We start from the raw sequence: 14,331 nt of genomic DNA on the forward strand, positions 1-14,331 counted from the left end.
TCTTTTCATGACTGACCACTGTCATGCCTGTCACTTTGGGGCAGAGGATTTGGAATTTTACCCAAAGGTAAAGATAGGAACAAAATGCACTGAGCTGACTTTATTTAAAAGAAAATATGGAAAGTTATAGGCCAAAGGAACTTTCAAACACAATAGAGATTTTGGTGGGAATCAGTGGGAGGAGACTTGTAGCTCCACAATAGCAATACACAAAGCTGTAATCCAGTTACTACACCAGAGAATCATTTACAAGGAATGAAATTGGTAAGAATCTTTTGGGGTCAGAACAAATCCCAAAAAAATGGATGAAAAATTGTTCTTCTGATGGAGTGAAATTTCAATTAGATCCGATCATAGAGTAATTTATGCTCCAGAGCAATGTTGGGAAACAGAGAGACTCTGAGAGAGAGAAAGAAAAACTAGCTGGAAATTTGGGAAGTGTACAAATATGTATAACTTAAACAGTATATTCTGAAATAACTCATTAGTTAATGAAAAATCATGGGTTAGAAATTAGAATTAGAAAATACTTTGATGTAAATTAAAATAAAGGTCAACAGATGGAGGATCAATAAATGTAGTATATTTATGTATTGGAATAGTAATTATGATAAAAATGATGAACTAATGATACATACTGCATCATGAACCATGGAAATATTTTGCAAATGGAAAGAAAAGAATCAGAAGACTACATAGTATATGGTTCCATTCATGTAAAATAACCACAATAAGCAAATATAGGAAATTAAAATAGGTCGCTGATTGCCCAGTGCTAGAGGAGTTGGGGAGAAATGGACAGTGATGTTAATGAATATAAGTTTTCTCTTCAGGGTGAAGAAAAGTTCTAAAATGTATTGTGATGATAGAAACATGTCTCTGAATATATTAAAACATCAATTTGTATACTGTAAATGTTTGAATTGTATGATTCTACAAGGGCGACACTAAATTAAATTTCCAAATTAAAAAAAGTATTATTATAGCTATTATTGATTACACTAAATAGCTCCAAACACCAGTTGACCCTAGAAAACATTGTCTTCCACAATACATATACTTGTGGCATTCTGAAGTTTATTTGTAAACCAATGTGTTGAATCAATTAAGATTTCTGAGTTAAAATATAAAGGCATTTGTAAGAAACATAATAAAAAATGAAATGATGAATTTTGACTTTCAAACATTTGACATTGTTACAATGAAAGAAAACAAATGGGATTCAGAATAAAATTTACAAGTTTTTCCCTATTGTTCCAGAGGTAATCCTCTTTAGTATTTTTCTGGGATTTTCTCTAGACTTTCATGATTTTTAGTTAATATTTATTGACAACACTGGTTGTTGTTAGTGCTGTAGTTATGTTACTGATAAGAGAAGGGTACGAAGTAGAGACACAGGAATAACAATCACACAGCAGGTTAAACATGGATGATAGGACACATATTGAATCCAGATCTCCCCAAGCTCTGCTGATAAAACAAAATATTCAAGACAAGGAGAACAAGGGAGGAGAAAAGAGCCAGCATCTTTAGAATTCCAAAAAGAGGAAGGGTAGTGATCAATTTAGCAGATTGCATAAAACTGAAAGTGTGATCCCCAGATCGGCAGCAGCATCCTCACCAGGAGGTTATTAAAATGCAATATTTTTAGGCCCACTCCAGACCTGCTGGATCAGAATCTTTAAAGAGGCCCAGCACTGTTTTAACAAGCCCTTCTGGTGATTCTGGTACACAGCATAGTAGGTGAATCTTTGCTCTAAACCACACAGAAGCTCCAGGTGCATACAAGGTGGTGTTGAAAACAGGAAGATTAACTGGAAGCCTTAAGGGGGTGTTACACTCACCCTTCGGATGGATGATGGTGACAGCATATCTCTAGCCTTGAAAAGGACTGAGAGAGCCATAGTGAGGTTTTAATATTAGGAGTCAATAAGAGGTTGAGCTCTTGAACACTAAGAAGGATAAGGGCAGGGAGAACATGCTGTGCTGCACACAGAGAAGCTAGAGGAAGTCTAGGCACTTGGCCTCTTTGTGACTCATGGTTTCCAGAGTACTACCATCCAGGCTTATAACAAGCAGGCACAAAGAATCCCTATCAGCCCCTGCTACAGTTTGAACTTTTTGTGCCCCTTAAAATCCATATAATTAAAAATGTGATGTTATAAGGAGATGGAGCCACTGGGAAGTGAGTCCCTCTGAATGGGATTAGTATCTTTATAAAAGGAGCATCAGGGAGTTCATTTGCTCCTTTCTACCATATGAGGACACTGGTAGAATTCAACCTCTATGAACTAGAAACTGGGCTATTACCAGACCCTGAATCTACCACCATTTTCACTTTAGACTGTTCAGCTTCCAGAACCATGTGAAAATCCAATTGTTCATAAGTCATTTAGTTTACGGTATTTTGTTATTTAGATTGTTTGAACTAAGAGAGCCCCTTACCTAAAAGACCTGCAAGTACTGACAATGTGGTTCTCCTGCACAAACGACTGATCCCCAACTCAGTTGGTCTAGAGCAGAGATAAAATTATGTGAAGAGTGATTATTTAGCTAAAATAATATACCACATAAGAAAGAGAATGGAAAATCATGTATATGCGGACAGGATATTAAGGAAAAAATGTTAATGTCCTTTTCCAGAATAAGATCTATACAAATTACTCTTAGTAATCCAAAGCTGCTATAATTGAGCACCACAGCTGGAAAGCACACTGCTTAGTCCAGTCACTGCCGGCATGTCTTTGCTCTTTGTTATTCCGCTTTCTACTCAGACCTCATCAGTCTTAGATCATAAGCACATGCTCTTGGTGCCAAGTAGTGGGCAAGGGTTCCAAGTGACCCCCCTCAGCAGGAGTACTTAAAGGCAAGTCTTATATCAATAGTTAAAAAACAAACAAACAAACAAAAAAAAAAAAAAAAAAAACAAGAAGCAGGAGGACACTGAGCAGGCAAATATGATAACAAACATCCATGACAGTGTGAAGTGATATGATGGAAACAAACCCTCATTGCTCTAATAATTAAAGATAATGAGTGATGGTCAGCAAATGCCCCTTCATCTAGTAATGAAGTTGTGCAAGAATTTACTGTGAGCTTGGACTGGATCAGAAACCATCTTCAGCCTAATATCTTTCAAAATCATCCCAGAATACTGAATTTTTTTTATTTGAAGAAGTATGCAAACTGGAAGTGCATTTCTGAAATAAGAAAGATGGAGAAAGGAATTGAAAAATTATTCAGCCTTCTTATGCTAACAAAGCACACAGTTAATAACTTGAATTTTATTGGATGGGACCACCTCCTTAGCAAGACTAAGGATCTGATATGAAAAATACAGGCTAGGGATAAAGATACAGTGGTAGATTTGAGCACTGAGACAAAAAACAAACAAACAAACAAAACTGAGAGACAGAATAGAAATATCTTACAGCTAAATATTTACACCAGGTTAAACATTTTCACCTACTTTTTACTGAAGAGTTGGAAGTTCATTATTCTACCATCCCATGCAATCTTTCTGTTTTATTATGTACCACTTATTGGTAGATACAATTTATATAGCCAGGCCCATGGCACATGCCTGTAATCCCAGGGGCTTGGGAGGCTGAGGCAGGAGGATCACAAGTTCAAAGCCAGCCTTAACAACTTAGCAAGTGCCTAAGCAACTCAGTGAGATCCTGTCTCAAAATTTGAAAAAAATGAAAGGATGGGGATGTTGCTCAGTGGTTAAGACTCCTGGGTTCAATACCTGCTACCAAAAAATAAGAAAAAATTAAAAATAAACAAATAAATAAACTTATAGAAAGTGGAAGTAAGGGGAATAATATTTTGAAATTTTCAATTGATCTTTTGAAGGTTTTCATCTACCGCTACATACTGCTCTGTCAATAAGAAATAGGAAACATCAAAACAGATATGAAAGACCCCAAGGACAGCAGGCTAGTGACCTGCTTCCTCTGTCCTTACCTGAAGAAGGCTGCAGGATACTAGGAGCAGGCTGCATTCACTTGGTAGTCTTGCTAATCTTGAGGAAGAATATAGCTCTATATTAGCAGTGGGTATGTCCCCTTTAGATTTGCTCAAGGCAGCATATCCAAATTCATGTGTGCCTTGGTGAGTGCTGAGAGAAGAGAAAAAATTAACGGAAACCTGCTCTACAGTAACGAATGCAGATACTTTTTGACAGGGATAAAAGATCAAAGACTTCAGTGGTGGGTTCCATCACAGTGATCCAAAAAGCCAGCTAAGTCTGCTCACTCCCAAGCTATTATCAATGTAGTGATGAATAACACCTATGACTGCTGTAAGGATCATCTATATTTCCAGACAGCTTCCTAAAAAGAAGTGCAAAAGTTGAGGAGAGATGAGGGGTGAGAATGTAGACAATAACATATCTAAGAATTACACAAAATCAAAGACCATATAAGATAATCATTTAAAGGGGATGCTATGCTTCACTTGTACTTGGCATGCTTAACTTGTACTTCTGTTACTCTTACGCATAATTAATATAGGGTATTTGAAGAAGAAATTTAGTTCCATCTTAGAAAATAATGAAGGCATATTTTCTTGGCACTTCTGAGTAACAGATGTAGTAAATTTTCCATGTCATTACATTTAAATCTTTCATTTTTTGTCATGTTGATCTAAATAAATAAATTATATTGTATCTTTAAAAGTACTCATCTTGAGAAACTGGTTATTTCTTTAGATAGATACACAGAGTGGAGATGTCCTATCTAATTATTGAAGATTCTGGAGTGTCCAACTATATTTATTCACTGAGTAATTTTTCTTCCATTCTCAACAATAGTTTTCTCAAATCCACAACACTCTAGCATGGAGCATGGCCTCAGTTTTGAGAGAGAAGACCCATTATTAAAGAGCTTCAGAAGGCCACATTTATATCCTTAACTGCACCTACATCCATGCTTTTTTCTCATATGACAATGGCAGTGGTATACATCCTCACATAAAGACACATGATAACAGCAAATCTCATTCACCTGGAATCTTACCATATTGCTCAAGTGTCTCTTATTGACAAAGTAAAACAACTTCAAAAATTTAAATAAACAAAAAATGACATTTTTACTATAATACCTGTCTTTACAAATCTAAACAGGAAAATTCTCAAAATCCAAAATAACAAAGCAGAAACACTGTTCACACTCTCTCTCTACATTTTCCCCCATCCTCCCACCAAACTCTATGATCAACTTTCTGTTTCTAACTTGATAAGCTGAGTTTGTTCTAGCCTGAACAATCAACAACTTACATATTGTTAAATAAAGTAGACATTTAATTCTCTTTGCAGCATTTGACACTGTGTATATTGCCTCTTTGGAAAGTCTTCCCTACCCCCTTTCTTAATCCTCTATCATGACCTTTCAAATTTTGGAATCCTCCATTGTTTTTGGTCCCTTTCTTATCAAATTATTTTAAGCTTTTTATTGACCATCTCACTCCATAGAAACATTAAAACTATGTAGTGTTAATGAAGTCAGATCCTGGACTGACATGGTGAAGATTTGGGCCTACTTTTTCTACTAGTTGCAGGGTCTCTGTTGTAGCACCTAAGTCTTTGATCCACAGTGAGTTGAGTTTTGTGCAGAGTGAGAGATAAAGGTTTAATTTCATTTTGTTACATGTGGCTTTCCATTTTTCCCAGCACCATTTGTTGCTGCAGTGAATGATTTTGGCACCTTTGTCTAGTATGAGTTACCTGTATTAATGTGGGTTTGTCTCTGTGTCTTCTATTCTGTACCATTGGTCTACATGCCTGTTTTGTAATACCATGCTGGTTTTATTACTATAGCTCTGTAGTACAAGCAACAATAAATGTTGGTGAATGTGGGGAAAAAGATACACTCATACATTGCTGGTGGAAATGCAAATTGGTACAACCATTTTGGAAAGCAGTATGGAGATTCCTCAGAAAACTTGGAATGGAACCACCATTTGGTCCAGTTATCCCCTTCCTGGGTTTATACCCAAAGGACTTAAAATTAACATACTACAGTGAAGTAGCCACATCAATGTTTATAGTAGCCCAATTCACAATAGCTGAACTATAGAACCAACCTAGATGCCTTTGACAGATGAATGAATAAAGAAAATGTGGGATTATATATGTGTATATATATATATAATATTACTCAGCTTTTAAAAATAATGAAATTATAGCAATTGCTGGTAAATGGATGGAGTTAGAGAATGTCATGCTAAGTGAAATAAGCCAAACCCCAAAAAACCAAAGGTCAAATGTTTTATCTGATATGCTGATGCTAATTCACAATGGCGGACAGCTAGAGAAGAATAGAGTTACTTTATATTAGGTAGAGAGGAGTGAAGGGAGGGAAAGGAGTATGGGGAAAGGAATGACAGTAGAGTGAAACAAACATTACCTCATGTACATATATGACTGTAAGACCAATGTGGCCCTACAATATGTATAATCAGAAAATGAGAGATTACACTCCATTTATGTATGACCTATCAAAATGTATAAATGCATCCTGTACTGTCATGTACAACTAATTAGAACAAATAAAATAAAATATATTAAAAATAAAAAAATTTAAGCTATGTAGTGTTAGTGATAGAGGGAAATTGATACTCATACACATTTCTTGTCATATCATACAATTAGTTTAACTGGGAGCGAGCTCAGTTGGCAGTATTTCTTGAGATTCATAATGAGTGATGGTCATCAATACATCAATACAGTTTTTGGGTATCTAGGATATGTAGTAGACTGAACTCTGTGGATTATAATATCAAACAGTATTGTTTTTCTCTATCTACTGCTTCAATCACACTATACTGAATTTCCTTTGTCAACTGAGTAGCAGTTCCTTTCATTGTAACCAAGATGTGAAGTTTTCTAATTTCAGGCTAAACTTGACCTCAGATATTAATTATTGTATTATATTCTTGAACTGTTGGATACAATAAACTATGCATTTAAAAGTATAAAATTTGATAAATTATGAAATATATAATATAGTTGTTAATTTATCCAATCAAGATAATGAACATCCTTTTAGTCCTCAAATTTTCATGTTCTCATTTGCCATTTGTATTAGTCAGCTTTTCATTGCTATAACAAAATATTTTGGCTTCAGTTTCAGAGGTTTTAGTTCATGGTTGCTTTGCCCCAATATTATGTACCTATGGTGAGGCAGAACATCATGGTAGGAAGCATGTGGCAGAACAGAGTTCCTCACCTCATGGTGGCCAAGAAACAGGAGAGAGAGAAATGAAGAGACCAGGGAGAAGATATATCCTTCCAGTCACATACCAGTAACCTACTCTCACCAATTAAACTCCACCTCCATGTAATCCATTCAGTTTTGAACGTAGCCATGGATTGATCCATTGATAAGTTGAGAGATCTCTTATCCAATCACTTTCCAAAAGCTCCACTTCTGAACACTGCTACACAAAGTCTTTCAACTCATGAGCCTTTGGAGTATATTTCAAATTTAAACTATAAGACTATGGGATATTATTATTATTATTATTATTATTATTATTATGATTTAGGTACAAGGGAATGAACCCAGGGGTGCTTTACCACTGAGTAACATCCCCGAACCTTTTTATATTTTATTCTGAGAGAGGGTCTCCCTAAGTTGATTAGGACCTCGCTAAAATTGCTGAGACTGACTTTGAATTTGTGGTCCTCCTGCCTCAGCCTCCCAAACTGCTGGGATTACAGACATGCTCCACCACACCCAGCAAGACTTTGCTCTTCCCATAACTTCCATCCTAGTCAACTACTCATCTTTTTCTTGTCATTTTTGGTTAGTTTGACGTTTCTAGAATTTTATGTAAATGGAAGCATATAGTATGTGCTCCTTTTCATATCTAAATTATTTCCTTGAGCATAATTATTTTACGGTTCATAAAGTGTTGTTTCAAGTATCGGTAAATCTATTTTTATTCTCCTAGAAGTTTTCCATTTTATGGGAAATAATTTATAAATGCATTGATTTGTGGAAGGTGTTTGGGTTAATTGTAGTTTTGAGTTTTATAAATCACATGGAAGTAAACATTTTTGTTTATCAACATTTGTGAAGGGGCTGGGGTCATAGCTCAGTGGTACAGTACTTGCCAGCAAGTATGAAGTATTGGGTTCAATCCTCAGCACAACATAAAAATAAATAAAATAATTTGTGTCCATTTACAACTAAAAATATTTTTAAAATATTTGTGAAGATGTATGATGTATAGTTTGATCTGTCTTGGATCAATTCCTAGTAGAAGAATGTTGGATTATTTTGTAATCATATGTTAAATTTTTATAAAATGACCAAAACATTTTCCAAATTGGCTGTGCCCATTTACATTTCCACCAGTAGTATGTGGGAATTCCAGTTGCTCTACTTCCTTAACAAAACTTGGATAGACAAACTTTTCAAGCATTCAGGAGCACATTTTAAATGTTTATTTGTTGAAAGATCTTTGAGTGGTTTCTAATTTTTTTTGCTATTGCAAATGAATGACTATGAATACTTGTTTCCAAATCTTTGTCATTTAGAATGAGTTACAATGCTACTGTTTTAAATGTCAACATTTTTGAATCACGGCATTGTGGATATTGTGTTGCATTTACTCCAGGCTCTTTTATTTCCCAGTAATAATTCATCTTTTTAGAATTATAGCATTAGCTCAGTCTGGTCTTCTGTGGTGGTGATTCAAGTCTCCATTCTATTATCTATCCTTTGTTGAAGTGCTTTGTGTTCCACGCTTATCGAGTTTCATGGATAAATCTGATATTGTCTTCATACACAGAATTGTGGGATCTCCTCCATTTTTCATTCCTATAAGAATCTTCCTCACTTTCTGGTCATGGTTGTCCAGAATTCTTTTCTTTTTGTCATCCTCAGAGAGGAAGTGCTGCTTTTAGCAGAGTTTACCTGCCTGTGAGGTACTATTCTGCATCTGCAGCCAGCTGGCAAAGGAAAGTTGCAAGAAAATGGAAAACTGATCCCACCCTTGTCACTTCTCCAAGTCTGACTCCACTTCACAATTTTATTTGAATACTTAGTAAACTGCTTTTGAGTTTTTTGTTGTGCAGAGTTTAGAGTTGTTATTAGAATGGTTGGTATGATGAGAGTTGATACTATGATACTGAATAACAGTATTTAAATCCAGTTGTAAGATCATCTCCTCCTCTCTCCTAGGACAGGTTAAAGTATGGCCAGAGATACTTGATGGTGGAAGAGACATGATCTCTTTTTAAATATCTTGTACATTCTTCTCCTTTGGTAATGGAGCAGGGTGGTGTGCCAAGAAAGATTTAAAAAATGGAAAATAATATTTCTTCTTTATTGGCATTTAGTCATTAATATTTATTCATTACCTTTTTTTTTTTTTTTTTTTTTACACTGGACAACTATTCACATCCTTTAAATCCAGCCACTATTGGTATGAACGTTACTCAGGCAAACTCTTTTCACACTGTGGTTAAGGGGCACAGGTGCTATAAGGGAGATGGCTTGAGGACCTGAGCATTAGCAGATGTACAGCTGAAAATAGGTGCTGATTTCCCCTTCAGTGGGCATCTTCAAATTCAAAGAGTTGATCTTTTGGACATGTTCATGCAATTTGGGATTATGTGGAGAAGGAAAAGTTTCAGTACCCCTTTCTAGGCTAACTGCTCACAATTGCAACATTATTTCTTCCTCCACTTATTTAGTAGTCATTCTCAGAAACAGTTAAGTTGTTTCTAAATTAAATTATCTGGAAGATTGTTCTCAGGTTTTGTAGTTGTCTATGCAGTGTGATTTAGCTCTTTCTTGTTTCAGATTCATATCTAGGCAACGGAAAAAGTCCCACTAGATACCATGTTTTATTGCTCGCAGAAGTGATATGCCATCAGTAGAGAAATGGTTAAATAAACTTCAATGTCTCAATGGCATGGAAGATTATTCAACAGTTAAAAAACAATCTCAGAAGGACATGTCTATACATACATACAAATATACTCCTATAACATGATTAGTGAAATATCAATTTATAGAATAATTTGTGGAGTATGTTCTAATTTTTGCAAAAATCACATGCATTTATATTCATGCATGAATCCCTCTTCTCCATGCAGCTGCCATGGGAATTTTGGCAAAGTACTTCATCCATCTCTGTCAGTATTAGCTTGTCTATAAAAGAATTTTATTTTTTCTCAAGATATAATAATAATAATAATATAAATTATTAAAATAAAACTGTTCTGACTTGTTATAATCAAGAATAAATAAGTATAATCAAAAATCTTTCTTTATAAATAAAAACAACCACTCAAAAGCGTTCTAGTTATTTGTTTTACAATTAGCTGAATTTTAAATAGCAGATGTGTTCACATTACTTCAGTCAATGGGGGATTGCTTTAAAACCCTTTCTCCCCCAGGGAAGAAAGCAGGAGCAACAGCATCTCAATGGCTGCGTGACTTCATGCACTGAAGCTGTATAATTCCATTCAGGTTACATTCAGTTCCTGCCACTTAGTAATGACACTCCTTCCCCCTCTCTCCCAAGCAGGAGTCCTGTGATTAGAGCCCTATAGTTCCAATTATGGTGATTCAGTTACTTCTGCTTTGACTTTTATGTATAATGCCACTTTCAGTGACCACCTACTCTCTCTCCTGTATTGTTCAACTGGATGGCTTTTTCTTACCCATGGTTCCTGTGGTTTCCCACCTTCCATTTTTGCCCCCTTTCTCTGTTTCTCTGAGTCTCCATCAATACACTTTCTGTTAAATCTCTGTCAACATTCAATCCCGCCCCTAAGAGAGAAGGTTCAGTCAGTTCAATCCCTCAGTAGGTAATACAGAATTTCTTTGTTCACCTGTCAGGGAACACTTGGCTGCCCACATCAGTAAGCTCCAGCAAAGTCACATTGTGAAATACAGGACAATTTACATTTAAGAAATCCTTCAAAATGGGATGCAGGAATGGCAAATGTCACAAGTTTCCTGAGAGACCTTTATTTTTTTTTTTTAACATGGTTAAGAACATCTTATATATCATATCCACAACGTCATTTTTATAGCCCATGCAGAAAATTGTCCTGATGATTTTTATCAGCAAGACAAGAAGAATTTTTAAAAATCTAATTCATCGGTATTTGACTTAGCTTTCTAAGCTAAAGTCAATGACAAAAAGAAATTCACTGCTTGCTAAATTTCTGTATGGAAAAATTCAACCTCCTGCCAAGAGAGAGAATTTAACTGTTCAATTAGTCACTAGGTAGTATAGATTCTCTTTGTTAATCCAAGAACTCACAGAAGTCATTTTGTAATTAATTGAATGACAATCTACTGCACTAAATTTGAATTCCAATAAAAAGTTGAATAGTTTGCATATAAAAGCAAAATAGTTCACATATAAAAAAATTATTTTGTGAATTCCATGATTTTTAAAAACTAATTTCAAATTCATCATCAGGGATTGGTTGAATATATTTAAATCTTGCTAATATATGTTTTAAGTGTCACTTTCAAATTTTGTGTCATTATTCCAAAATTACATTCTATACAACTTGTGCTTTATAACACATTTAAAGAGATTTAAGATAAATATGTCTTTCTCTTTTAATTTCTTTGTGTGTGTATGTGTGTGTGGGGGGGGGGGGTACTAGGGATTGAATACAGACTTTTAGGCATGCTAGGCAAGTGATCTACCTCTGAACCATATCCCTGGCTCTAGTTAAATCTCTTGATTTCCTAATTTTTTTACTTCATCAAGCAAAAGAATGGTAATTAACAATACCAACATATTACCATGTATTTCTCATTTCATAAGAATTGCAGAAAATAATGTTTACCAAAAGGAGCACAAGAATGAGTTGATGATATTGTTTCTTCCATTTTGGAATTCCTGTTGATTGGGGTTGAATTCTTTTCCTTTAAAAAAAATCATACAATAAGGCACAAGTTGTAACATTATTATCAGCACACAAACATAAAAACAGAATGGACACTGCACCAAATCCCAGTTAGCACAATGGAAGTTATTGCTCACATTCAAGTATAATAAGGATAAGGGATAGGAAAGGGAGCCTATTACCTAGGGACATTTGACCATCAACACAGTATGGCCCTGAGCACAGATCTTCATAATGAAGAGAGAAATGAGACAGCAGAGATCAGTCAGGAGGTTTTAATGGGACAGGCCTCCCACATTCTGTCACTCTCACCTTAGCGTCATGGTTATATCTGTAAAATACTGGAAAAATGTAATTTTTCTTTATGTTAGAAGAAAAGGGAAATAGTACGTGTTTCCATTTTATTCTCCCACTGACACTTAAAAAAACATTTATTTCTTTCCAAAGTGAGTCAGTCCAGAGTACCAAGCAGTCATTAGCTTAGCTCAATGCTCAGAATATTCAGATTGTAGACATGTCTCCTGTAACAGGTCAAGAGATGGCTTTATATGGCCCAGAAATCATGAAGTAGAAAGACAGATGATCTGTCTCCCAGGTAATAAACCTAATAATTCTATTCAACTATTTTAATATTTCTTTGGATAAATATTTAGTAACATAGGGAAATGTTCATTTTCCCTTAAGTAACAATGGGTAACAAGGAGTGTTGCTATCTACAGTATGAACTTGATTTTACTTGTTTTAACAGGAAGAAAGAGAATTTAAAAAAATAGGTAACATTTGTACTCAGGCTATTCTTTATGTAACTGGATAATAAAAGTAAGTGTTTCTCTTTGTTCAGTGTTTTGAAAGAGACTCTGGAGTCTAAAAATATGCCACCAGTTGATTCTACATACATACATACATACATATAACTGTCACTGTTTAATGTGAATAAGGGTGTGTGTATGTGTGTGTGTGTGTGTGTGTGTGTGTGTGTGTATCTTTAGGAGATGGGTTTGCAAAGGGTAAAGTCCAAATAAAACTTTGCTAGATCTGACTTATCAAGCAGTCATAGCTTATGAGAAGTGATATGTAGGAGGCCACAGGAAGAGGAAATACTTTAAGGGAATTGTTGGTGTGCTCTACACATGGCAATGGGTGCTTGCCTCCAGTGAAAGGATTCAATGGATCACTCAGGGAGCTTGGAAAGTGACCTTAGTATTTGTGGAGCTAGGGACTCCCTTTCGACTCATATTTTATTTTATTTATTTATTTTTTTTATTGTAAACAAATGGGATACATGTTGTTTCTCTGTTTGTACATGGCGTAAAGGCATACCATTTGTGTAATCATAAATTTACATAGAGCAATGTTGTTTGATTCATTCTGTTATTTTTTCCCTTCCCCCCACCCCTCCCACCCCTCTTTACCCTCTATACAGTAGTTCCTTCCTCCATACTTGCCCCCCTCCCTAACCCTAACTCTAACCCTTCCCTCCCCCCCATTATGTGTCATCCTCCACTTATTAGCGATATCATTCGTCCTTTGGCTTTTTGAGATTGGCTTATCTCACTTAGCATGATATTCTCCAATTTCATCCATTTGCCTGCAAATGTCATAATTTTATCATTCTTTATGGCTGAGTAATATTCCATAGTATATATATACCACAGTTTCTTTATCCACTCATCAATTGAAGGGCATCTAGGTTGGTTCCACAGTCTGGCTATTGTGAATTGAGCAGCTATGAACATTGATGTGGCTGTATCTCTGTAATATGCTGATTTTAAGTCCTTTGGGTATAGGCCAAGGAGTGGGATAGCTGGGTCAAATGGTGGTTCCATTCCAAGTTTTCTAAGGAATCTCCACACTGCTTTCCATAGTGGCTGCACTAATTTGCAGCCCCACCAGCAGTGTATGAGTGTACCTTTCTCCCCACATCCTCACCAACACCTGTTGTTGCTCGTATTCTTGATAATCGCCATTCTAATTGGGGTGAGATGGAATCTTAGGGTGGTTTTGATTTGCATTTCTCTTATTACTAGAGATGTTGAACATTTTTCCATATGTTTGTTGATTGCTTGTAGATCGACTCATATTTTAGAGGTCAAGAGGCACATGATATGGTTGGTGCCTGTGTTTCCCAGAGTCAAAATGTGGACCCTGCAATGGGGAGTCTGGTTAAGGTCACCTTAAGGCAATACACCAATAAGGACTAAAGGGTACTAAAGGGAACACAGTGGAAGGGACTCTAGCAGGAGGGCAGAGGAGCAGGCTAAGTAGCACCCACATCAGAAATATTGCAGCAGTCCCCTCCCCACAGAAGAAAGCTAGGGTTGTCCATCAGACACAAAGGAACCAGATCCCAGACTGCAATTGATCCAGCTGTCCAGAGCTTGGTCTTTTTACCCATTGTTCCAGCTCTACTAGTTGTCAGAAATAGTGGGAAGATAGGA

This window comes from Sciurus vulgaris, assembly GCF_902686455.1.
Source record: "Sciurus vulgaris genome assembly, chromosome: 2".
Classification (NCBI taxonomy): Eukaryota; Metazoa; Chordata; class Mammalia; order Rodentia; family Sciuridae; genus Sciurus; species Sciurus vulgaris.